Source organism: Peromyscus leucopus, chromosome X (genome assembly GCF_004664715.2).
Source record: "Peromyscus leucopus breed LL Stock chromosome X, UCI_PerLeu_2.1, whole genome shotgun sequence".
Lineage (NCBI taxonomy): Eukaryota > Metazoa > Chordata > Mammalia > Rodentia > Cricetidae > Peromyscus > Peromyscus leucopus.
In genome coordinates this window covers 59,615,162-59,640,696 of record NC_051083.1, presented here as the reverse complement: position 1 = coordinate 59,640,696, position 25,535 = coordinate 59,615,162, and the positions used below count along the sequence as shown (strand labels likewise).

Sequence of the window (25,535 nt, the reverse complement as noted above, 5' to 3'; positions counted from 1 at the left end):
TCCTGAAAGTTGCTTGCATCCATCTCCCGTTTTCTTGGGTATTATTATATTCCTTCTCAGGTCTTTGATGGGATTGAAGACTAACAGTTACAGTTACAATCTTTTTATATCTTAGTTAAAACATATTAAGTATTAATTTCAGGTTCTCCAGGATAGGAATGATCTCTATAACATGCCATTTACCTATGCTCCAGACTCTGGATTTTAGTATGTACCTCTTGTTTGATGTTGCTCTTGTTGGTTGTAGTTCCATTTGCTTATGTTATTAAGCTTTATTTCTCCTTGATAATTATTCATATTGTATATAGTTTTGTGTTAGGCTAGAACTTTCTTCTTTAGACAAAAGGGGGAGATGTAGCAGTGGTTGTCTGTGCCTTACCCTGAAGCAACACCCCTAATGAGGCAGCAGGTATCTGCTAGGTACCTGCCCCCACCAGACATAGCCCAGACAGGGACCCCTTAAGACCTGGGATGACATACATACTTGCTCTCTTTGTCTCCTCTTGGATGCTGGTGCTGTGGATCAAGGCAGAGTTCTCTTGAGAACTGCATTGTACTGTGCCTACCCCTCCAGGATTCCATGATCAACTCCTTTATTCTTATTGTGAGTCAAGCCCCGAATAAATTCCTTTGATCGTCAAATAGACTCCATGGAATTATCTCCATAATAGTGGTTTTAGGAAATAATATCCTATCGAGTTTTATGTCAACAGGGAGTTATTTAACTATTTGTATATAATTTAGCATTCTTAGAGAATCTAGGGATTCTTCACTTGTGCATGAGACTGGAGTCTATATCAGTTTCCTTCCTGAAGCCAGGAGGATACTGATCAAGTCATAATAAGCACCCTAGTCTTGTTCCAGACCTGTTTCTGGCTATTCTAAAACCTGCATGCAACTCCCAGTCAGTTCTCTGTCTTGCCAACCTAACCCAGTCAACCTGAATACTGGGCCAGTCATATATTCTTTGATTTGCTTCCTAGCTAAATACTTAAAAAAAATCTTATTTACCAAACACATAGATACTGCTCCAAGAAGTTTATAAATGTCAACACATTTCATTAGCAAAACAATCTTAGGAGGTAGATATGTTAGCTTCATTTCATAGATAAGAAAAGCTTGTTTGGTAGCCCAGAGATTAGAACCTAGGTATATCAAGAGTAAATGGTTTTTAGCAATTATGCTATGCCATCTTCACAAAGAAGAAAATAAATGATGAGGGCTGTTTTACCAATTATTTTAAAGATGTCTTACTTTCCTCTAAAATGTATATTATTGCTGCTATAGTTCTTTAAAAGCAAACAAGCAGGTGACAAACATTCTAACTTTGTTTACATGATGACTACTTACAACATGACAGGCGTTTTGAGTCTTAGTAATAAAACTGCAAACTCTTGGGATCATGGCTGGAGAGAATAATACTGTGCAAATTATCTTATGCTCATTCCTTTATCTAATCAGCCCTCACTTTATAAACAGAAGAGTGTGGTTTTTAATTCCCCAAACTTTTCTACTATATGTTTAATCTGGATCCTATGGTTCTGAGGGCAATAGGATTTGAGTTACAATGAAGGTACCAAGAATATCAAACCCTCCCTGACCCCAATCATAGAACACCAGATTTTCCATCTCTCTTCTTTTCCAGAAAGGATTTCTTCTGCATCTACTAACTGCTACCAGAACCACAGGCGTCAAGTCAGCTGAGCAACTCCCCTAACTTTAGTCTGTTCCAGGATACCACTTCTCTTCCCTTGCATTTGGCAGCTACTGAACTGAGGGTTGTCAGCCTATCAATTCCAGAACTCTGCCAGTCTCATGTGGGCTTTTATTTTTCCAAACCACTGCCCTCCCTTCTAATCCAAGGAGCATTCTTCCCACACTCTATTTTGAGCTACCCAGTTACCAAAGCTAAAAAGAAAATATTCTTAAATCTTTCCTTTCCCATGCCACCACACTTAAGCCACCAGCAATTCCCATTGATTTCTTCAAATTATAATCAAAATCCTTCTACTTCTCTCTATCTCCTTTATTATCATTCTGATTTAAGACATTATTTCAGGCTTGAATAACAGCAACAGCTTCCTAGTCTTTCTGCTTCTACGTTTGACCTCTTTGTATCTATTGTACATTCTGTAGAACCTAATCTTGTTAAAACCTCATCTAATTGATTATGCGCCGACATAAAACCATCCAATTGTTTCCTAATATATCTAGAATAAAATACTCATCCCTTACTGTGGCCCATAAATCTTACTCAACATGATCTGGGCTCTGCCATTGTTTCACAGTACTCATACTTATTCTTGGTTCCTAATAAAGGCTAAAAAGTCTTCCTATTAGGGAGCTTTTGAATTTGCCTTTTTTCTTTCTGAAACAGTTTTTCTCAGGGCTCTAAGTGTGGACAAATCTTTCTTTAAGTCTCACTTTGCATATTATTAAAGAGGATGTCTTTCCATTTTAATTACCTTTTGTTATCACTCTCCTATTTGTTTTCTTCTTCATCTCATATACCTTTTGCTATCTTTGAAAGTTGTTAACTATTCACACACACACACACACACACACACACACACACACACACACACACACTCACACCCCACCCCTAACTAACCTCTAGGAAGAAAGGGATTAGATCTATTTCACACTGGTATCTCAATTGATAAGAACCTCAAACCCTATTTGGAGAAGGGAGGAAACAGCTGTTTATCATAGTACTGTAGAAACAGACCTTTAGATGACAATTGTGCCTTCCTGAGGTTGCTGTTCTGCTAAGTATGTTCCTTCTCACACTATTTCCTGCAGTATCTAGTATTTCCTTTGTTCCATCGCCAGAAAAAAGGAAAACATGCTTACTTCTCATCACCCAGAGACTGAAGCCTCACTTCAACTGCTTTCTTCTTATGCTAGAGACACAGGTTGGGGAGTGCTTACACACACACACACACACACACACACACACACACACACACACACACAGAGCCTGCACTATTTTCTACCTTCCTACCTTCATTCCCTTTTGAGAGTTAACAAGTCTCTCCTATTCTAAAACACTTTTATTTCTACCCCAAGCCAAGTTTCATCTGTCCAAGATTTCAATTTGTAAATTCCCCTTCTGCTCTGAAAAGAAAAATACTGGAAGTCACTGTTCTGTGATGAAATAAGATAAAAGCCTAAAGAAATCACCTATTAATAAACAGATATGCAGATCTTTAAGAAGATACAATGGAAGGAAACTCGCTGTGTAGGAGAAAAGAAATTTGAGTGCAGAGTCCTGAGACCTAATCTCTCTGTAGATTTTTTCCTATATTATTATCCTTAGAAGATCTAGGTGTGATTCATTAATAGAGCAGACCAGTTTCTTTAAAGGACTACTTGCAATATTTCCATGGCAACCTGAAGCAAACATGTCTATTACTTAGTGTTCGAATAAAGGAGCAGCAGTTATAATGTAAACAAAGACGAAAGGGGGAAGAGAGGGAAAAATGAGAACATAATGGAGAATAAGTAAGAGAATGGGAAAATAAGAGGGGCATGGCAGGGAAAGGGAGTAGAGGCAGCTGAAAGAAAAGAGGGAGAGAGAAGGGGGAGTAAAGGATGTGAATATTTCATAATTTAGCTTTTTATGACAGAATGTTTCTGGCCACTCAATATTTTGGAACACTAGTAAGTCAATTCCATTAGTGAGACATTTAGTGTTTTAAAGGGTCTGGTCTTAATGAGAAAAAAAGAGGCTGTTTTGAAGTAGCAAACAGACAGAGTGAAAGGATTTGGAGTGCAAAAGCATGTATTTCCTTCCTCCCTCCCTTCGTTTCTTTGGTGACAGCTGTGATTAAAGTTTAGTTAATGGAAAGAAGGAACCAGAATCTATCTATTTCTCCAGCTCACCAATCCCCTTGCAAAACAACATCAACCATAAGAACTTCTTTCCACTCAAGTCTCTTTTATCCCATTTTCCCCAAAGTGCCTCATTTTTGAAAGTATAAACTCAAAGGTAAATAGACCATTCGTTAGATTTTATCAATTAAAAAATACATAGCTACCCACTGGAACTTGTGATCACTATGTGATAATGAGTGTTATCCTTAGCTGGTTAAGCAAAGACACTGGACATGTTAATTAGGACATGAAAATTTTTCAAAGATATTCAATCCTATCCTTCACTGAGTTCAGATGGATTAAATATAGTGTGTCAAACCCCATGCTATTCTCCAATGAAAAATTTTACATGTTGAAGAAATACTTCTCTTTAACCACTGAAAAAGAAGCCAGAAATCAAAAGTCTAAGAGGAAAAGGAAGGCTAGGGCTACCAGGATCATACTTGAGAAGAAAAAAGTGGGATACGGTAAAAAGGAAAGTCAACCTGGAGGATGACTGGCAATGAATACAACAGCTTGTTCCCTTACGTAAATTATTAAGCTTCAAAGTCTTTATCTGAAAATAGGAATGATAACCTCTACTTATAATCAAAACAAAATCCTACAGGAACCTAGCAACTACCCTTCCCCTACCAATTCTTACAGTTCTAAACCACAGTAACTTTTTGCACTTTCTGCTGAGCTTTAAAAACATCTCTTTTCTCTAAGACCACCTGGGGGCTGTTAAACTTTCACCAAAGTCTTATCTGACATGCAATCTTTAATTACTTACTCCCCCTGGTAATCTTCTGGGTATAAAAGTACACTGTATTATCTTTATAACAATGCCTTTAACAATTTGTATGCTAGAACTATCATTAGGTAGCAGTGGTATGAGCAAAGATCTTAATACTAATTCTAATGATAAGGTTCTTTAAATAGGACATCAGTAAGACACTGGGTCAGAATTCCAAATCTGCCACTGAGTTGTTTTGTAATCTTGGACATTACACTTTTGGAACCTCAGTTTCCTCTTCTATAAAAGTGGACTATAACACCTACATCAAAAAGTTTCGTTGTAATTTTATTTTTAATTGCATGTACATGTGTATGTCTTTATGTGAGTTTCTACACTTGAGTGCAGTGCCCAAAGAGTCTAGAATAGGGTGTAGGATCCCCTGAAGCTGGAGTTGCAGGCAGCTCTTGGCTACCTGATGTGGGTGCTTGGAACAGATTTGGGGTCCTGTGAAGAACAGTCCATACTCTTAACCACTGAGCCACTGTTCCAGTTCCCAAAATTTCTGTGAGGATCAGGCAGTATAACATATGTATGCAAATGATTTAACATAATCCCTGGCACATACATGACCAATACAATTTTATCAGTTTTACTTTATCATCTTGCCATGCTGAAGAACATTTTATATTAAACACCAATGCACTATTCTCTTGATAAAGAACATTTATACAGGGAAGGCTCAAAAGCAAGGTGTCCAAGTCACAAAAAGAAAATGCACTGGTTTTTTTTTTCATCAGAAATTACTTATACCACATCACCTGCGTCCTGATAAGTAAATAAGTTTCTCTTATAATACCAAAGGAAGATTCTGGGAACATTATATAACAGTCTAAATCTGGAATCTCCATCTCACATAGCATAAAGTTTAATTTCATTGATTTAGACCAGATGGAAATGCAACATATTTCTAAAAGTAGCCACCTTAACTATTTCCAGATCTTTATAAAATAGAAACATGCCATGGATATTCTGCTAATGTTTGGGTATTGGACCCTTCTACCTACTTGTATTAAACTACCCTAAAACTCCTTGTGGCAATTATCTTTAGCTTTATCTCAATTTTTAAAAGATAAGGTCTCAATGTATAGTCCAGGATGGTCTTGAACTTGTGATACTTGCCTCAGTCTCCCAAGTGCTAAAATTATAAGCATGCATTAGCATGTCTAACTCTCAATTTTTAAAACCAGATAATTGTAAAGAATTGCTAGCACAATTTTTAGTTGGGTGGTGGCCAAAAAGGAATTAGGTACCAAAAAGCCAAGTAGTGTTACAGTATAACACAATGAATACTTCATGGAGATAAAAAAAAAAATGTCTTGTTAGGGAATTTTCACCAACATAATCAACACTATGGGTATAAATATGTTCATGTGCAAAGTGAATCAACATATGTAATCTTTTCAACTCTCTAAGTACACCACACTAAAGTTTGGCTATATATACAAATACGTACATATATGAGTTCATACATACAAAAAACAACTGTTACACATTAATATTTAGAAGTAACCACTAGATATTATGATCCAGTCCACTTGTATATACATTTCATAAGTCATGCCTTGGACAATTTCCCCAATATTATATGGGACATAAAGACAGTTGTATCCGTGGTAATAATAGTGAAATTTTGAGGGTACTAGAGTTTAAAACTTATTTCAGCTCAACTATAATTTTTCATAAAAAATTTAATACTTTAACTCACTTAATCATCTTAACAACACTATGAGGGTAAAATAGTTACTATCTCTATTCCACAGAGGGCAATGATGAGGCACAGAAGAACCGAGTGACTGCCTGAACTACTGGACAGACATAATTCAAAATGAGAGTCTCCGCTCTTATTCAAGAAAATAAAAGGAGAAAAACACTAGCCTAAGTATCTTATTTCCAGCTAAGTGCAATAAAAGAGACCAGATTAATCTTCCCTCCTTAAACAACTAAAAGCCTAGAAAATTTTTTCTTTCAGATATTAGACAAGCTACACAAAACTGTAATTCCTAAGAAAAGGCAAGGCAAATTATTGTTCCAGTTTATGGCATGCAGGCAGTTTCAAGCCACAGGCAGGAAGAAACTCAAATAGAGAGACAATGGTTTCATGGAATTGAAGAGATAGACTGGAGTTCCCATTGGTCAATGTGTTTTGAAATTGTGAATGAGAGAGCCACAGGGTAAGAACTCTAGTGATTTATTGGGGGGTGGGAGATTCTCTATGAGTAATTAATTGGCTGACCATTCAATCTGTATATGAACATGAGCTATCCAAAGTTGAAAAAAGGGACTTTCAGGGAAAAAATTAGAAGGAATGACTTGAAGGATAATGGCATGCATCACTGGACACTCTCAATCCAGTTAAACAACTACAGTTAGTGAAAAATATAAAAAGTAATAATTGTTTAAAGAAACAAAAAAAATCGGGGGCTGGGAAGAAGTCTCAAGTTTGTAAGAATGCTTGCTGATAAAGTCAAATCTTCAGCACACATGTAGCTGAACATGGTCATGTGTACCTGTAACCCTGGTGCTTAGAATTAGAAGACAGGCAGCTCCTGGGCATTCATTAGCCAGGTAGCTCAGCCAAATGGGAGCTTCTGGTTCAGTAAGAGAGCCTACCACAAAAAAAAAAGTGAAGAGTATCCTAGTTTGCTTTCCATTCCTGTGATAAACACCATGGCCAGAAGCAATTTAGGACGAGAAGGGTTTGTTTTAGTTTACAGATTACAGTCTGACATGAAGAGAAGTCAGGGCAGGAACACAAGCAGGGTAGGAACCTAGAGGCAGGAACTAAAACAGAGGTCATGGAGGCATTGCTTACTAGCTTTCTTTCCATGGCTTGCTCAGCCTGCTTCCTTATACCACCCAGGACAATCTGCCCAGGCATGGTACCACCTATATCAGTCATTAGTAATAATAATAAAAATGCCCCACAGATTTGCCTACAGGCCAATCTGATGGAGGAATATTTTTTCAATTGAGGTTCTCTCTTCTCAGATGACTAGTTCGTGTCAAGCTGACAAAAAAAACTAACCAGTATAAAGGATAAAAGTTGAGGAAACCTAATCTCCTCTGGCCTCCATATATATGACCAGTACACTCATACATATATGTGCATATAGAACACACACACACACACACACACACACACACACACACACACACACACAGGCATAAATACTGGATTTGGCAAAATATGTAAAGAAGATACAAGCATGTTTTAAAAAGCTAAAGGAAGCAATGGTCAAGGATGTAGAGGAAGCTATAGTAATAATGTCTCTTTAAACATATAATAACAATAAGACAATTATACTAATATATAATTATTGAATGAATGTAATATAATTTCATTTTCTATATCTAGAGCAAGGGAGTCTCAACAATAGATCTAACAGACAGAATAAAAAATTAGCAAATATGGCAGATCAGCAGATTATGCAATTGAAAGAAATGGGAATAAAAAGAAAATAGTCTCAGAGAAATTACAGACTCCATTAAGAAATCAACATAAAAATAAAAGAGTACCAAGAGGAGAAAAATAAAAAGGAAGAAAAAATTAGAATAAATAATGAATGGAAAAATCTCAGATTTAAAGAACAAAACAAAACAAAAACAACAGCAGCAGCCACAACAAAAAACCATTAACCTAAACATGAGAATCCTGAAAAAAAACCAAGTAGGATAATGGCAATAAGATCCATACCAAGGCATATTACAGCAAAAATAATACTGAAAAAAAAAGTTAAAATTATGAATGTAACAAGAAAAAACCAATCCATCATATACAGAAGAACCAATTAAGTTTTAAGTGCCTTTCCATCATAGACTAGAGAGGCCAAAAGGAATAGGATGCAATTTTAAAGGAAAACAAATAGACAAAAGGAGGTCAACCAAGAGTTCTTTCTCCATAAAACCAATCTTTCAATAATTCAAATGAAATAAAGATATTTCCAGATAAGCAGACAAAAACATGTTGCTACCATACCTGTCTGATAAAAAATACTAAAGAAGCCTGAAATGTTGTCACACATTGCAATCTCAGCAAGTGCTAGACCAACCTGTACCACATATTAAGATCCTATCAGAAGTTAGAAAGGAGTGGAGGAAAATTCTGAAAGAAAGTTATTCTTGTTGGTAAGTTGAACTTACACAAAAAGCATAGCATAGCACATGTAAATGTAACTATATAATAATTAACTATTGTAAAATGTTCTACTTTCTTTTTGTACATATTGATTTAATTGCATGAAGCTATAATACCAAGGAGATAAGGAAATGATAGCAGATGGTAACTTGAATTTAGAGGAACAACATTAAAAGAACCAGAAATGCAATGGGAACACTAAAATAATAAACCCTATGAATATGTTTTTGTTCTCCTTAAATCTGTCAGCTATGTTTTAAAATGTGTCATACAGGGAACTGGGTATAGAACTCAGTGGTAGAACACTTGCTTAGCATGTGTAAAGGCATGAGTTTGATACCAGTGCCGCTATATAAATAAATAAATTGTCATATAAGGTAGTAAACATAACAATATATTACTGCATTTGTAATGTACAGAAATATCTAACAACTACACACAAAGGGGAGAAATGAATATATGTAGTGGTGAACTGTCACCAAAATTAAATCAAGAAAAATATAAATCAATTACATAAATTACAATCTATACAGATCAGCAAAGCTGAAGAATAGGCGATAGAAACCATTCAAATTGAATTACACCAAGAAAGAAAACTGAAAATAAAATAAACGGAGCCATGGATTCATACAAGGAGACAAAGACAAAAATCTTTTAAAGAAATCAGTAGTCAAATTTTTGCCACTTGGTGGGAAATGATAGGCCTGATAACTTAAACCTCAAGCAACATAATTACAAACAAAACTACACTAAAAATGCCATATTTAATTCCTTTAACCCAGGAATAAAGATAAAATGCTAAAAGCACCCAAATTTAAAGACAGAGGAACAAAGGTTAAGAATAATTATGGACTAACATCAGAAACTGTGAGATTCAGGAGAGTGGAGTGACATTTTTGAAGTGACTAAACAAAAATCTGTATGCCTAGATTTCTTTACCCAGTGAACTTGTCTTTCAAAATTGAATGCTAAACAAAACTTATCAAGCAAAGAAAAGCCAAGAGGTGTCATTAACAGTGTATAGCAATTATGTAGCCCTCCCCTGTTTGATATTTAACACCCCCTCCACACCAAATATATCTGTGTGTATGTCTCTCTCCCTCCCCCCCCCTCTCTCTCACACACACACACACACAAGCATATTGTATTACTCTAAAAGAAGACAAGAAAAGAAGAAACAAGTCATGAAAAGCAGATGGAACAAATAGAATATGAATTGTAAAATGATAGGTTTAAATACAAATACAATTGTAACAAAATTAAATGAAAATTATGGGCAGGTGGTAAGTCTTGTTATTACTGCCCAGCTTGCTGTCCCTTGTAGAGTACTCAGTGAATTTTTCATTAAAATAGAATCAAAGTGTTAGGCCTTCCAAGGTGTGTGTGTGTGTGTGTGTGTGTGTGTGTGTGTGTGTGTGTGTGTGTAAGTGCACCATGTGTGCCATTGACCAAAGAGGCTAGAAGAGAACATCAGATCTCCTGCTGGTTGAGCACCAGTAATGTGGATGCTGGGAATTAAACTCATCTTCTACAAGAGGAGTTGAGCCATTTTAACTGTCCAGCCATTTTCTGTAGGCTTTATCATTTGATTTTTATAATGACTCCAACAGCTATCAAAGTGCCTGAAAGGAGACCCGGGGTTCATCACTCTTTAGTCAGGCTTTAGAAGCCAGAGGAAAAACTCCAAGGAAGAATCCAATAATCCAGATGTGGACAGATGTTTTTGTGAGCTTAGTAAGGGATTCTAATGCACTTTGACACAGATTTTTTTTTTTTTTGAGACAGGGTTTCACTATGTATCCCTGACTGTCCTGAAACTCACTCTGTGAACCAGGCTGGCCTTGAACTCACAGAGATCTGCCTGCCTCTGCCTCCTGAGTGCTGGAATTAAAGGTGTGCACCACCACCACCCAGCATGATTCAGACATGTATAAATGTCTCTTGTTCTGACTTATCCTGGCTTTTCTGACTAAGGCACTGTACAAACTCCTGTACCCGCTCCTGGTGAGAAGGAATCATTTCCTCTGCTCAAAGGGCTCCAATTTCAGTTCTCCCTGACTACTTTCTTGCCTTTTCTCCACCCTCACATCTGTATCTAGACAAGAACTTCCTTTCCTCCAACCTGTTTATTATATAAATAGAGCCATTAATGCACTTTTGAAGTCCCTTCTATAGGTCCATTGGAGGGGTTAATGACCCCATCCAGCATGAAGATGTCAGAATCAGTTATTGCCCAAATTCCCTAACAAGAGTTAGAGTTACCTCTTTAAATGGTTAAATGATGAGGACGGGAGATAGGAACAGATTAGGCAGACTTAAGAGCAGGGACCCCAAAGAATAGTTTCCATTCTTGTCCTTGGCCAGAAGATGGAAATGTCCTTCGTTCTATCCTGACCAGTGGCCAGGAATACCCAACAGGAGCTCTTCTTTCTTGTTACCGCCTCCTAAATTAGTGCCCCTGCTTGGAGACTATACATGAGGGTGTGATAGTGCAGACACTAATCCCTTCTGGTAAACAGGTTTAGAATTAGATCTCTGCATTTTCATGGCAGAAATGGGTTATATCTGTTTTTTTTTTTTTCTAATTTTGTCTATTTCCTAAATGATATTTTAGGGTCTTAACTCTTCAAGCAAGCATGTTACAGTAACTTTGGAAGCCACTGAGGATGAATATCAGAGCTCTGTTGTGGCCTATTAAGGGAAAGCTACTTCTTCCTGGTAAAAATGAATGGAATCTGCCTCTGGCCCTGGATGGAGATGTGCCATTCCAGTCTGCTCCAAAGATCAGCACTTTAAATACTATTGTCTTTTGGAATAAGAGTTAATCCAGCTGGGCCTGTCAACCACCTGCCCAGGAGTCCATCCCACAGGAAATCTTATTCACCTGAAGACATGCTGAGGAGAGTGGAGGAATAATTATCCCCCTGATTACATAATGTACTTTTCCTTCCCAGAAGCCATTCCTCACTGCAGTTACTTATGGAGGCAGCACAATGTGGCTCTCCTAAGCCTCAACAATTTTTTGTGTGTGTTATAGAGAAAAGCAATTTTTTTCTTTATCTATTTTTCCAAAGTCTCGGCATGCTTTCCCTGATACTGTGGGTTTCTCACTCTTTCTCTGAAACTACCCTACTTCCACTATGTGGCTATTTACAAATGAAATGACTTGCTGTCTATTTCCCTATTCCATGCAGCTGCTGAGATTCACAGCTTTCCTGCATTGTAGGTTTTCTCTTAAACTCTAAAAAAAGAAAAAAAAGAAAAAAGAAAAAGAAAAAAAGTCCTCACACTTAAAGAAAATTATCTAAACATCCAAATTAAATGTCAAAATTGAGGTTAGGTTTAAGAAAAAAGCAAATTATGAGCTGTCTCTAAGAAACCCACTGTAAATGTGCAAATGTGCTTGAAGTAAAAAGCTCGGGTTCTGGTCAAGATGGAGTAAGCTCACTACAGCTGACCCTTTTCTGGCAATATAAAAATTCTAGAGAAAACCAACTACTTAAAGACTTTATCAAGCAACCAGAAGCAGATAAATTGTGAAAGGGAGCTAGAATAGGATGCTACACTTAGGTGGATGTTTCATATTTTTCCTCTTACAGGTTTTTCTCTGAGTGTGGATCAAATCCCCAAGCTGCATGGAAGAAGACTGGTGGAAATCCAATTAAAATAACACTATTACACTGCATGTGGTGGTGGACTCCTTTAATCCCAGCACTCAAGGTTTGGGGGAGGGTAAGCAGAGGTAGGCAAAACTCTTTAGTTTAAGACCATCCTGGTTTACACAGCAAGTTCCGAGCCAGCCAGGGCTATGTAGTAAGACCCTGTCTCGAAGAAACAAATGAACAACCATTATTACTAGCCAGAATAATAGTTTTTAAAAGTGATTCCCTGTGAGCCAGACTGTGTGAGATAAATCTGTTTTGTTGGTTCGTTTGTTGCCTACTTTTTTCTAGCTGCTTTGCCGATAGAGTAAGCCCTAATCATAATTTTTTTTTAGCAATGATGGCTGAATGAATAGTAAAAATTCAAAGGGATAACTTGAATTTTTTTGGCCAGAAGAACCAGGAAAAAGGACACCACAGTCTCAAGAGTGGACTCATAAGAAAATTCTGGAGAGGAAAGAGCTAGAAAATGTGATGTTCTAATTCAGTGAATTAATCAACAAAAAAATTTTGCTCATATCTAAACTATGCATATGCAGGACAGATCCAAATAATCATACCTAGGGTTTTGGAGGGTAAAGCAAACTTAAACTACCACCCAATACTCAACAATCTAAATAGACATGCATAGAACAGAAATAAAACATCAAGCTAACAACTCAGAAAAGTAACCTAAAAGCAGTATTACCATCCACAGAACGAAAGACAGAACTTGTGATCTAAATCCATCATTGATTTTCTTTTTTTAATTTTTTTATCATTTTTTTATTTATTTTACAATACTATTCAGTTCTACATAATAGCCACAGATTCCCTTGTTTTCTCCCTTCCTGCCCCCCTCCCCTTCCCCCCAGCCCACCCCCCATTCCCATCTCCTCCAGATCAAGGTCTCCCCCGAGGACTGGGATCAAACTGATAGACTCAGTCTAGGCAGGTCCAGTCCCCTCCTCCCAGACTGAGCCAAGCATCCCTGCATAAGTCCCAGGTTTCAAACAGCTAACTCATGCAATGAGCCCAGGACCTGGTACCACTGCCTAGATGCCTCCCAAACAGATCAAGCCAATCGACTGTCTCACCTATTCAGAGGGCCTGATCCAGTTGGGGATTGTTTTCTAAAAAAAAAAAAAAAAAAAAACCCGCTCTAGAGAATTATATGTGACCATAGTTTACAGAACATAACATTAACAGTGTTTAGGATATAATACAAAATTACTTAACATGCAAATAACCAGAAAAAAATTGACCAATTCTTAAAAGAGAAACCAATCAGTAGATGTCATGCCCTAAATACCCCAGATGTTGGAATTATCAGAGTTGAAAGCAGTTTTCGACAAAGATGCCTTGAGTTTACCTGCCAATGATTTGTTGTTGCCTTCTGGTGGTAGCCACAGCTTTGTACAATCATGCCCTTCAAGTGCAGGCAGGACCGGACTTGGTTCTAACCAAGAGGATATGCAATGATGGTGGGGTTACATTTTATAAAGGCAATATGATGTTACTTCAGTAATTGCTATTGTACGAGTTTTTCAAAACGTCATATTGCACATAGTAAAAAAAATTAAATAATCCTATCTGTCATTAATATAAAAGTAACATTATACAGACTGAGCAGGTTGTATTTAGGATCTATGTGTATATACATATAAATATACGCATGTGATAACTATTAATAAATTAATGAGAAAAGAAGGCATGAATTTGAAAAAGAGCAAGGAGGAATATATGAGAGGGTTTGGAGGGAGGAAAGTGAAGGGGAAAATGTAATTATAATTTCAAAACATAAAAAAGCAATAAAAATAGACAATAATCGAAATATTAAAAATTACTTTTAAACCCTTCAAAAAGAAAGAAAACATCAGTTTTGGTAGTCGGAAGATTTTCTGTGTCCCGCTTGGCCCGTGGTTGGGACAAATCTCTCACCCACAGTCCCGCAGACTTTTATAAAATAATCAAAAGTTTTAGTAGACTTTCTGCTGTTCTTTAAAGAACAGGTTGCTAAAATGTGAACTACCTCTTGAGAGGGGCTTGTGGCAGGGAAAGTGCAGGTAGTTTCAAGTAGTTGAGGAATTCAGTCCTTCAGCTATGAAGAGCTAAACTCTGCCAACAACTAAGTCAGCTCAGAAGAGGACCCCAAGACCCAGGTGACAGAACAACTCTGGCAACAACTTGATTACACTACCATGCCCTGACCTATGGAAATTTGTAGATAACAAATTGATGCTTTAAGCTGCTAAGTGCCCACAATGTATTATATAGCAATAGAATCATGCTGCAAGCAATAAAGGTAAACATACTAGATAAGTTCAAGTAGAAAGAGTGAAACTATAAAAAGAACCAAGTGCAAATTTAGAGCTGAGTGATGTGGAATCTGAAAAATTTACAACTACTGGATGAGCTTAATGGTAAAATAGAAATGGAAATGATCAAAAAAGAAGAGAGAGAGAGAGAGAGAGAGAGAGAGAGAGAGAGAGAGAGAGAGAGAGAGAGAGAGAGAGAGAGAGTGTTAAGATAGATCAGTAGGGACTATCCAGTAAGATTAATAAAAGGGAAAAATACTGAGAAAGTGAACAAATGATGAGAGACTTATAGAATAACATCAAATATTTTTAACTTTTGTGTGCAAAGAAGAGAAAGAAATGACTATAGAAAATATATCTAAAAGTGTTACAAATTGAAAACTTCTAAAATTTGGTGAAAGGCATACAGGTTTAAGAAACTCAAACATCAAACATAATAAAGACAAAGAAAACTATGGCCACAATGTTAAAAAACAAAGATGCTTTTTAAGTGTTGAAAACAGCTTATATATATATATATATATATATATATATATATATATATATATTACATAATAAGTCTAAGGCCAGCCTGAGTTACATAGCTAGACTTCATCTCAAACAAAACAAAATTTGAACAATCAAGAAACTATGAGATTTCTTATAAGAAAAATGGAAGTCAGAAAACAGTAGAATGCATATTTAAATTACTGAACAAATAGAACTAAGACTTTTACATATAGTGAAATTATCTTCACAAGAAGAGTTGGAAGAGGAAAGAGATGGATAGAAATTATGTAAGTACAGTACTCACCTATGACATTCTAAAAGAACCTTTAAAAAGAAATAAAGGTGAAATAAAGATATTTTCAGGTGAATGAAAACTAAAAAAAAATGACACTGGCTGAAAACTCCACAGAAAATTCTTTCAGGTAAAGGGAAATTATATTAGATGAAAACTTAGATAATCAGAAACAATGAAAATACAATAGAAGTATTAAATATCTTATAAATATTACAAGGTACATTTATGTTCTTCAAAATATTGGCAATTATTAGAAGCAAAATTTATGAAATAGTACTTACAATATTCAATATTTGTATATATAATTCTCATAATTACAAATGAAAATAGGGTAGGATAAATGAAGCCATATGGTTAGTTAAGGTTTCAACATTGTACCTGAAATTGACATTGCAATATTAAGCATGCAGACTGAAATTCATAGAGCAAATATCAAAATACAAATGTAACATATAGCAGAAACATATGAATTAAAATGGACTAATAAATATTCTACAGTGATCTTAAAGAAAGAAAATCAGAACCAAGTCCAGCAAGAATAATCAGAAAGCAGATAATAGAACAGGATAAAATCTAATTATATCAGTAATAACATCAAATATAAATAATCTAAATAAATATACCTTACAAAAGACATAAATTAAAAAATTACATTTTCCATATAAGAAGCTCACTTTATAGTAATATAAAGTAGACTTTAGAATGAAGAATATCGCCAGGAATAAGCAGGGACAATCACATAATGTTTAAAGGATCAATTCAACTAGAAATCCTAACAATCCTGATTATGTATGCAACTAACAACAGAGGTTCAAGATATATGATACAAAAGTTGACACAACTAAAAAGGATAAGTAGGAAAGCTGACAGCTATAGTTGGAAATTTTAACACTCTTCTCTCAGCAATCAATAAAACAAGTAGGCAGAAAATCAGTAAGAGAAGAGAACTGCACAACGCTGTTAGCTAATTTCAGTTAATTGACATTTATGGAAAGCTCTACTCTGCAGAGAAGAAAACATAGTCTTTAAAAGTGCACAAAGACCATTCACCATGTTATACCATACTCTGTCCCATAAAACAATTCTCAAAAATATTTACTTTATATCTAAATTGCAGTAAAAAAAAAAAAGTACGTGTGATGTAAAACTTATTTTAGCCATTTTTGTACATTTCAGTACTGTCCTTTACTTTCTTCACCAGCTCCTAATAGTCATCATTATATTTTCTGTTTCTATGAATTTAACTATATTAGGTAGTTCATACAAATGTAGACAAAGCCTTTGGCTTATTTCACATAATATAAATCCTTCAAGGTCCATCCATGTAGTTGCATGCCTTTCTCTTTTAAATGGGAATTTTAAGGTCTATTGTAGATATATTCCATATTTTGTTGATACATCTATTAACATTTTGGACAGCTTCAAGCTCTTTAATATTGTAAACACTGTTGCTAAAAATGTGGATGTGAAATATCTTTTGAAGATACCGTCGGGGTTGCTGGATCATATTGTAATTTCCTGTATTTATTTTTTCCATAGTAGCCTCATTGTTTTTATTCCACTATTAGTGCATTAAATGGGCATGGTAAACTTTTGTAAGACTTGAAATCATATAAAGTATGTTATTTAACCATAATGAAATTAAACTAGAAGTAATATAAAATATAATCCCTACTTCTTAAATAGTTGGCAATGTAAAGCATATATGTAAATAACCTATGGACCCAAAAAAGAATTCTAAGGCAAACTTTAAAATACTTTGAGCCAAGTGAAAATGAAAATATAGCGGAGGGAGTAGCTCAGCGGCAGCAGGTACAAGGCCCAGAGTTCAATCTGTAGTGTCAAAAGTAACTGAAACTTTCCATATTAGAAAAAAAAAGGTAAATTCAATCAAAAGGTAACAGAAGAAAGAGATAAAAATGGAAATTGATGAAACTCTTTATGTCCAATATTTACCTGTTTTTAATCAAACCAATAGCTAGTCTTTGCAGGGAAAAATCAGTAAAACTGAGAAGCCTACAGCCTGGTCAAGAAAACAGGAGAGAAGACAAACTGAGTTTCTGAAATAAAGAAGGAACATCATGATTGACCCCACAGAAACTTAAAAGACAAGACTGTAGATAACTTTGTGCCTGGAAATTGGTAAGATTGAACAAAATGGATGAATTCTTTCAAAGTCACAAACTGTCAAGGGTCCCAGTAATGAAATGGGATGATATGAACAGTTCTATATCTTTCTTAAAATTTGGTTTGCTGTTAGAAAAATTCCAGCAAGAAAAATGCCAAGCACTAGTAACTTCACTGATGAATTCTATCAAACATTTAAATAAGAAATCACACCAACCCCTCACAAACTTGCAGGAAATATGAGAAGGGAGAACTTCCCCATCCATTTTATTTGAATCAAGTATTAGCCTGATAAGAAAACCAGGAAAAAGCACTACAAGGAAGTTAAAGGACTACATCACTTGTGAGTGTAGATGTGAAAGGTTCCAATAAAATGTTCAAAATTAACCAATACTTTCCTTCAATTTAGAGTATATCGCTACACAACAGTTGCATTTGCTGTAAACCTACCACATGGAGAGCAGAAGGAGGAATGGTAAATGTAAAGCCGTCCTGGAATATATAGTGAATATGAAGACAATCTGGAGTGCAGGAAATTCTGATAAAAACAAAAGCAAGGGCTAGAGGGGTGGCACAATGGGTAAAGCACTTGGTGCTCAAGTGTGAGAATCTAAGTTTGGATTCCTAGAACCCAAGAAAGCCAAATGCAGTACTGTGTATCCGTAATCCCGGGTTCCCTATTGTGATATGGGAGAGAATACAGGAGAATCATCAAAAGTTCATGGGCCAGCTAGCACAGCAGCAAACAAAAGACTATCTCAATTGAGGAGGAAGGTTAGGACCAACAACCAAGTTTGTTCATTGACATGTTCTCCATACATGTGGCATAGCATGCATGTGTGTATGTATGTGTGCATGCATGCGCACACACATGTGTACGCGTACACACACACACACACACACACACAGAGTGCTTCTTAAAAAGCAAGTCAAATGAATAAAAAGTCCATTATAATAATACCTAAATTATTTTAATAAAGAGTTATAATGAATTGTTATAAACAACATACATACTACCTATCTTTTTGAAGTATTTTATCTACTACTGAAAGACCACATAAGAATTGTTATATTTGGAGGACTTTATTGACATTAAGTTTTGTTATCATTTTAATAACATGATGCTATTACTGCTCTATATAAGAAATGGAAAGGGTAATTAATCTAAGGTCACACAGCAGGTAGAACATGAGTAGTAATCAATTTCTAGAATGTTAACATTATGTTTAGCTACCTTTTAAATATCACCAGTTGATAGTTATTGTTTAATAGTATTTTTAAATACAATAAATAATTAACACAGAAATAGTTAAATAACTCCTTGTTCTTCCTCCATCATACAAAAGAAACTAAGCAGTCTCCTGAATATATTTCCTTCAACTGCAAACATGTTTCTATGTTATTACCAATCCTGTATGCATACATAAGAAAGACTTAAAATGGATATTCTTATAAAAATTCTTTATAATTTATATTTATAAAACTGGTTTTGGACGGGCAGTGGTGGCGCACGCCTTTAATCCCAGCACTCGGTAGGCAGAGCCACAGGATCTGTGAGGATCTCTGTGAGTTCGAGGCTAGCCTGGTCTACAGAGTGCGATCCAGGAAAGGCGCAAAGCTACACAAAGAAACCCTGTCTCAAAAAAAAAAAAAAAAAAAAAAAAAAAAAAAAAAAAAAAACTGGTTTTATACTTTGTGCATTATGACTCATGTTTTACACTATTTTGAATTCTAACACCATGAAGATTCTATAATACCATCATTTATTTTTCTCTTATACTGCTTAAATTGTCAGTGGTTTTTATTGCTATAACAACACATTTAACACCAAACTACTTCATACATATATAAAAGTAGATGAAGTATTGGATTAAATAGAATACATGATCTATTTTAACAAATTAATTGGGATTTCATATATGTTCCCACTTTATGCTCTCATGCACAGTGTTAAAACTTGTTTTTCATTGTGAGTTTGAATGAATGTGTATATACAGGTGTGAGTGTGTTGTGTGTAGTATATGCACATACATGTGACTGTAGGTATGTGTACCAGTGTGTTCAGAGACCAAAGGTCAACATCAGGTGTCTTGCTCTATCACTCTCCACTTCATTTCCTCCAGAGAGGGCTTCTCACAGAACTTAGAGCTAGGCCAGCAATCTTTAGCGACCTCAGTGTTCAGTTTAGTGAAACTAAAAAAAAATATTAAAATAAACTCAATAAAGAAAAAGAGATTTTTGTAACTTCAGATGTCAATATAAAGCTAGTTTCTTTGGGGGAAGGATCAATATAACTGACAAACCTTTAACTATATAAATGAAGAAAAGAGAACGAACATATAAAGTCTAATATCAAGAGTGAAAATGAGGCTCATATAACCCATTTTGTAGATGTTTAAAAATTAAATGAGTTACACAAAGAAAAAAATTGACCAATTTTTTGAAAGACACAATATAACAGAACTCATTCATATATATAAGCTGAACAGTCCTATATCTAGTAAACAAACTGAATGTATATTTATAACTGGACAGCAAAGGGAGTAACAGGTTGACATAAGCTCACTGGAAAATTCAACCAAATATTTTAATAAAATTAATATGTAGAAAAATTCACCAATTTGATGTGAAACAGTTTATGTGATTTGACATATATGAATATACTCTCAAGATAAAAATTAGAAAATTGATATCTAGAAGTTATGCTTATTTATTTATCTTACATTAAAGCAAAGAAGGGAATGTTCTATATGTAATATTCATTTTCACTATGTTCTACTGATCAAAAGTTACAAAAGGTAGATCATTTCATCAACTAAAGCACTCAAAACACCAGATAATTTCTCTTTCCAACATCAAACACTTTCTGAGTACCTCTTGTATATGTGTGACTAGATCAGGGTTCCTTTCCCAAAGAAACAGTCTAGTTATGAATGTAAAACTTGTAGTCTTCAATGAGCTCCCAAAGAGGCAGAATTAAAATTTTTTAAATTTGGAGAGACTTTAAAAGATCTGGCATGGTGATGCACAATTTTGATTCCAGCCCCCACAAGGTAGAGGCAATAGGATCTCTGTGAGTTTGAGGCCAGCCTGGTCAACATAGTAAGTTCCAAGACATAGTGAGATCCTATCTCAAAAAAATCCCAATAAATAAATAAATACATAAACAAATAAATGACAAAATAATACTATCACTTCCATTCATACCTTGACTGGCATTTCATAGTACTAAGACAAAATGCTTATTCTCCCCATACCTCAAGAGCTCATTCTTACATTTCTATCTTGGTAAATAACATTGAGCCTGCCTATAATGCTGTCTATCATCTTCCCATCAAGTTATAGCCTCCCATGCATTGAGAACCTTCCTCCAAACTCACTTTCAGGACAGGGTCACTGATTGATTAATTAATTTGTTCACTCAGAAGTATTTGTTAAGCACCCAATCCATCTAGGTACTTACTATGGATACCATAGTGAACAAATGAAAATATCTACCTCTTCACTGAGCTCTCTCATTCTAAGAAGACAACATAAATAAACAAGTAAATATTGATAAATTACATGAAGGAAAACAGTGCAGGATAAAATGTCAAATATGGTTTATGAGTGGGAAAGTTTTGTATGCTAGAAAGATTTGTTGAGGAAGGATATTTGTGCTTTGGGAAGAAAACCAAAAGAGATAAGAAAGGAGACCATTTGACATTCACCTGTGGGGAAAGGAGGAAAGATTAAAAAAAAAAAAGTACAAACATCCCAAGTCTACAACATGCCCAGCAAGTTTGGCTGGTACTAAAAACCAAGGGTGGAATGGTTAAAAAAAAAGACAAAAAAGGTAACTTTGCAAATCACATTAAAACAGTTGATTTTATTATCATACAATGGGAGCAAAAGCAGGACATGACTTTGATTTTTAAAGGATCATTTTAGAAGCTATATGGAGATGAGAATGGAATAGGAGGTAATAGTCGAAATTAGGGAGCTATCAAATCAATGTAGTTGAAGGATTTTGATTTATATCAAAGAAGTAGCACAGGGCATAAGAAGCCATGTGGAAAATGTTTATGACATCTAGTTGATAAAATTTCTAGGGGATTGACTGGACTATGCGGGCTGGGAAGAGCTGGGTTATAATTGCTGGAACAGTGTTCTTTTGATAGAAAATGGAGATGGAATGTGGTGCACAGAAGGAGTTGGCTTTAGATAAAAGCACGGGCAGTTCACATAGAGTAATAGGAGAGAAATTTGGCACAGAAGCAGGCAGGTAAGAAGCAGGCAGGTTAAGTATGAAAGTAGAAAAGCTGAGGGTTCACTATTGGTGGCTTTCTCTTTTGCAGTAGAAAGAAACCTGGAGCTAGGAATGAAAAGGAGAGATCTGATGGAGAAAAGCTGTAAAACAGTCATCCAAACATAGTCACTATGTCTTCACCTGTATATCAGTTTCCACCCAACTGGCTTCATGCTGCTTGGTTTGTGTATATTCTTAGAATTCTTTCCTCATTAAATCCTCACCTTGAATGATAGAAACATTCGTGTAAGTAATTTGCTAAGGAGAGAATGATAACTCATTCATTTTCTTATAGGAGAAACTTCTACTCCAAGAAGTGACAACGTGGTCTATCTACTACCTCTGTCATGCCTCTCAAATCTCCAACCCCATTGCCATTTTCACTGATTTTTTTTCTTACTTGTGACCTTGCATCAGCATCTCAGCTCTTTATATTTCTTCACACCCTTCTCCCAGCACATTACCAAATCACTACCAATACAAGTTTATGTAACACTCTCATTTGATCTGTCACTACATCCCCTTTTCCTGCTTTATACCTTATATCCTAGCCACATAAACTAATACTTGATCCCTGACTACAACAGACCTGTCAGTTACCCTGTGTGCCTATGTACTGTTTCCTATGCCAGTAATGCATATCTTCTAATCATTAGAGACATGGCTCAATTGTCACCTTCTCAGCAGCACCCAAGGAAGAAGTAACCTTTGCTTGCCTGTGTCTCCTGTAGTAGTCATCTTACCACATCAAAAGTATTCAGGTGCATAGCTCCTCCACTGGTGCTATCACTCATCTTTTATCACAAGCTTTTAGTACATATAGTACCTGGCACATAGGACAGCAACACAACTTTATTGAATGAATTGACTACTAGGAACAAAGATAAGCCAAAAATATGAGTTGGCATTAACTATTTACCAAAAAATACCCTATAATACACATACGTCTGTGGATAAATATACATATATCATTTAATATAGGTCCCAACCTGTGGGCCACGACTCCTGGAGTCAAATGAACTTTTCACAGGAGTCGTCTAAGACCATCAGAAAACACAGATATTTACATTATGATTAATAACAGTAGCAAAATTACAGTTACAAAGTAGCAATGCAGATAATTTTATAGGGGTCAGCATGACATGGGGAACTGTATTAAAGTATCACAAAATTAGGAAGGTTGAGAACTATGGATTCAATGAAATTTTCTCATCTGGGCTGACAATATCCAAGAGACAAAGACCACATAACAAAAATCCCAACCGCAGACATGAGATTTGCTCTTTGGAGTTGTTGGTCAGGGTTGTCCAAGAGACTCCCAAAACATACAGGCTATTGATCTTGCCCTTGGTTGTCCACCGGGGATGGAAGGTAAGTCCCTACTCCTGAAGACAATATGCACTTCAGATACAGAGCCCAGAGGCCCTTGAGCTGGATCCAACACTCATGACTAGTTTTCATGGTACCAGAAATCGCCATGTAATGTTCCAAAGGAGGGAAGCAATCAATTTTAAAGGCCTAGACTTAAGTGTAGACAAAAATGGTGAAACAAAATCTAAAGGAAAAGGCACAGTCCAGTCCACACTCCTCCATTTTCACCAAGCAAATAAACAATGGATGGAGTAAAAACTCTCAACAGTTATTAGAGAAGATGTTGCTCTACAATAGAAATATCTATACATTTCAGCTCAAAATAATATAAATACCTCAAGAACAATAAAGAACAAATATGCTATGTGACTTTGTAGTTTGTTACTTAATTAGCACAGTAACTATACATGAAAATTGTACTTCCTTTACATCTGAGGAAACTAAGACTCAGGGAATTGCAAATCAAAGATAATATACTCAGTAAGAAAGAAAAAGACACAGTTGAGGTAGACCTAGGTCTCTATACTATTTAGCTGAGTAGATTTGGCATTGTTTCTCATCAAGGACACCTATAAGAACCAATTAATTGTTTGGATTAATTCTCTTTTTCTCATATTCATATTCTCTCCCCCAAACCCTTGTCTCTCTCTTCCTCCCTCCCTCCCTCCCTCCCTCCCTCCCTCCCTCCCTCTCTCCCTCCCTCCCTTTTCCTTCCCTTCCTGAGACTGATTTAACAATGTTACTTTTCCATGCTAAGTATGAACTCTTTGGCTCAAGCAATACTTCCAAGTTACACAATTGTGCCAAACTTCTTTTCAGTGTGTATGGGTGAGTGTGTTTCTAACTCTCTTTCTTGGTCCTTCAGTCAGAATATTTTTACTGACCTATCTTCCAGTTGACAAGTCAATCCTTTCTTGAGCTATAGATTTAATCTACTGTTAAATACATGTATTAAATTATGTATTTTAGTTACTGTAATCTTCACTTCCAGAATTTGCTTTCTTTTTTATTGTGGTTTGCTGAATGTTTGTATTCTCTAAAAATTTCCATATCAAAATCCTAATCCAAAATGCAATGGTATTAGTAGATAAAATCCTTTAGTCATAAAGACTCTCCCAGCACTTAGGAGGCAGAGGCAGGCAGATCTTTGTGAGTTGGAGGCCAGCCTGGTCTACAGAGATAAGTGTTCCAGAACAATCAGGGCTACACAGAGAAACCCTGTCTCAAAAAATCAATCAAACAAACAAACAAACAAAGACCCTCCTAAATGGAATTAATCCCCTTATAAAACAGACCCCTAAGATATCATTTGTCCTTCTATATAAGGAGAAACAAGGAGAATGATCAACAATGAATAAGGAAGAGTGCCTTCCACAGATTCCAATCTACTAGCACCTCTGTCTAACAGCCTCCAGAACTGTGATCTAATCAACTTTTGTTGCTGAAGATATCCAGTCTGTGGTACTATGTCATGGCAGTCCTAGCAGATTAATATACCTGGAAAACCCAGTGACTTTTTATTCATGCTATACATTGGATATTAAAAGTTAATCAAGTTCAGTATGTTATCATTGTTCTCTAGAGATTTACTTAGCTTCTAGCAAGTGGTAAGGGACAAACTCACCTTAGTCCTGTCTAAGACTGAGCTAATTCAAAGCTGTACTTTAGTCTTTGTGGAGAATGGTATTTTTCTAGTTCATCCCTACTCCTAGAGTTTAGCCCTTTGGGGATCCCAACTGAATAATTGGGATAATTATTCAGAGTCCCTCCTCTTTGGCAGGCTCGGAACACTAATTTCTGTCTCCCCAGCATTATGGAATTACTGAAAGCTCAGCTTAGCTGTTGAGATTTACATCTGCCACTTTGTTTAGCTTTTTCAACTTCTTTGTCCTGTCCCACTTAAAAATCAGGAAATGATCCAAGGGAAAATAATACAAAATACTGGACTGAACTCATTGTACTTTCTTTTTCTTTGGCAATGTGAAAGCTCAACTTTGGATCATCAGGATATATCTTAACTCTACTTTGTGTCTCCATAGCCCTGTAAGACTGGTAGACCTTTGCTCTTTTTGTCTCTTTTACAACTTTTTCTTCCTTGTTTTCTTTGTCCATACTACTTCCACTGGCAAATGCCCCAAAGGAGACATAACACAGGATGTTGGACTCATCTCAATACATTATCTTTTTTTCTAGAATTTTGACCCCTTCTTGCTTTGG

At 35.8% G+C, this 25,535-nt stretch overlaps 1 protein-coding gene across 8 annotated transcripts in view; it reads right to left on the bottom strand.

Annotated features, from left to right (window-relative positions):
• The window catches only part of Eda (ectodysplasin A), a 377,498-nt gene that overhangs the window by 246,807 nt on the left and 105,156 nt on the right, over window positions 1-25,535 (bottom strand). The gene's annotated exons all lie outside the window — the stretch shown is intronic.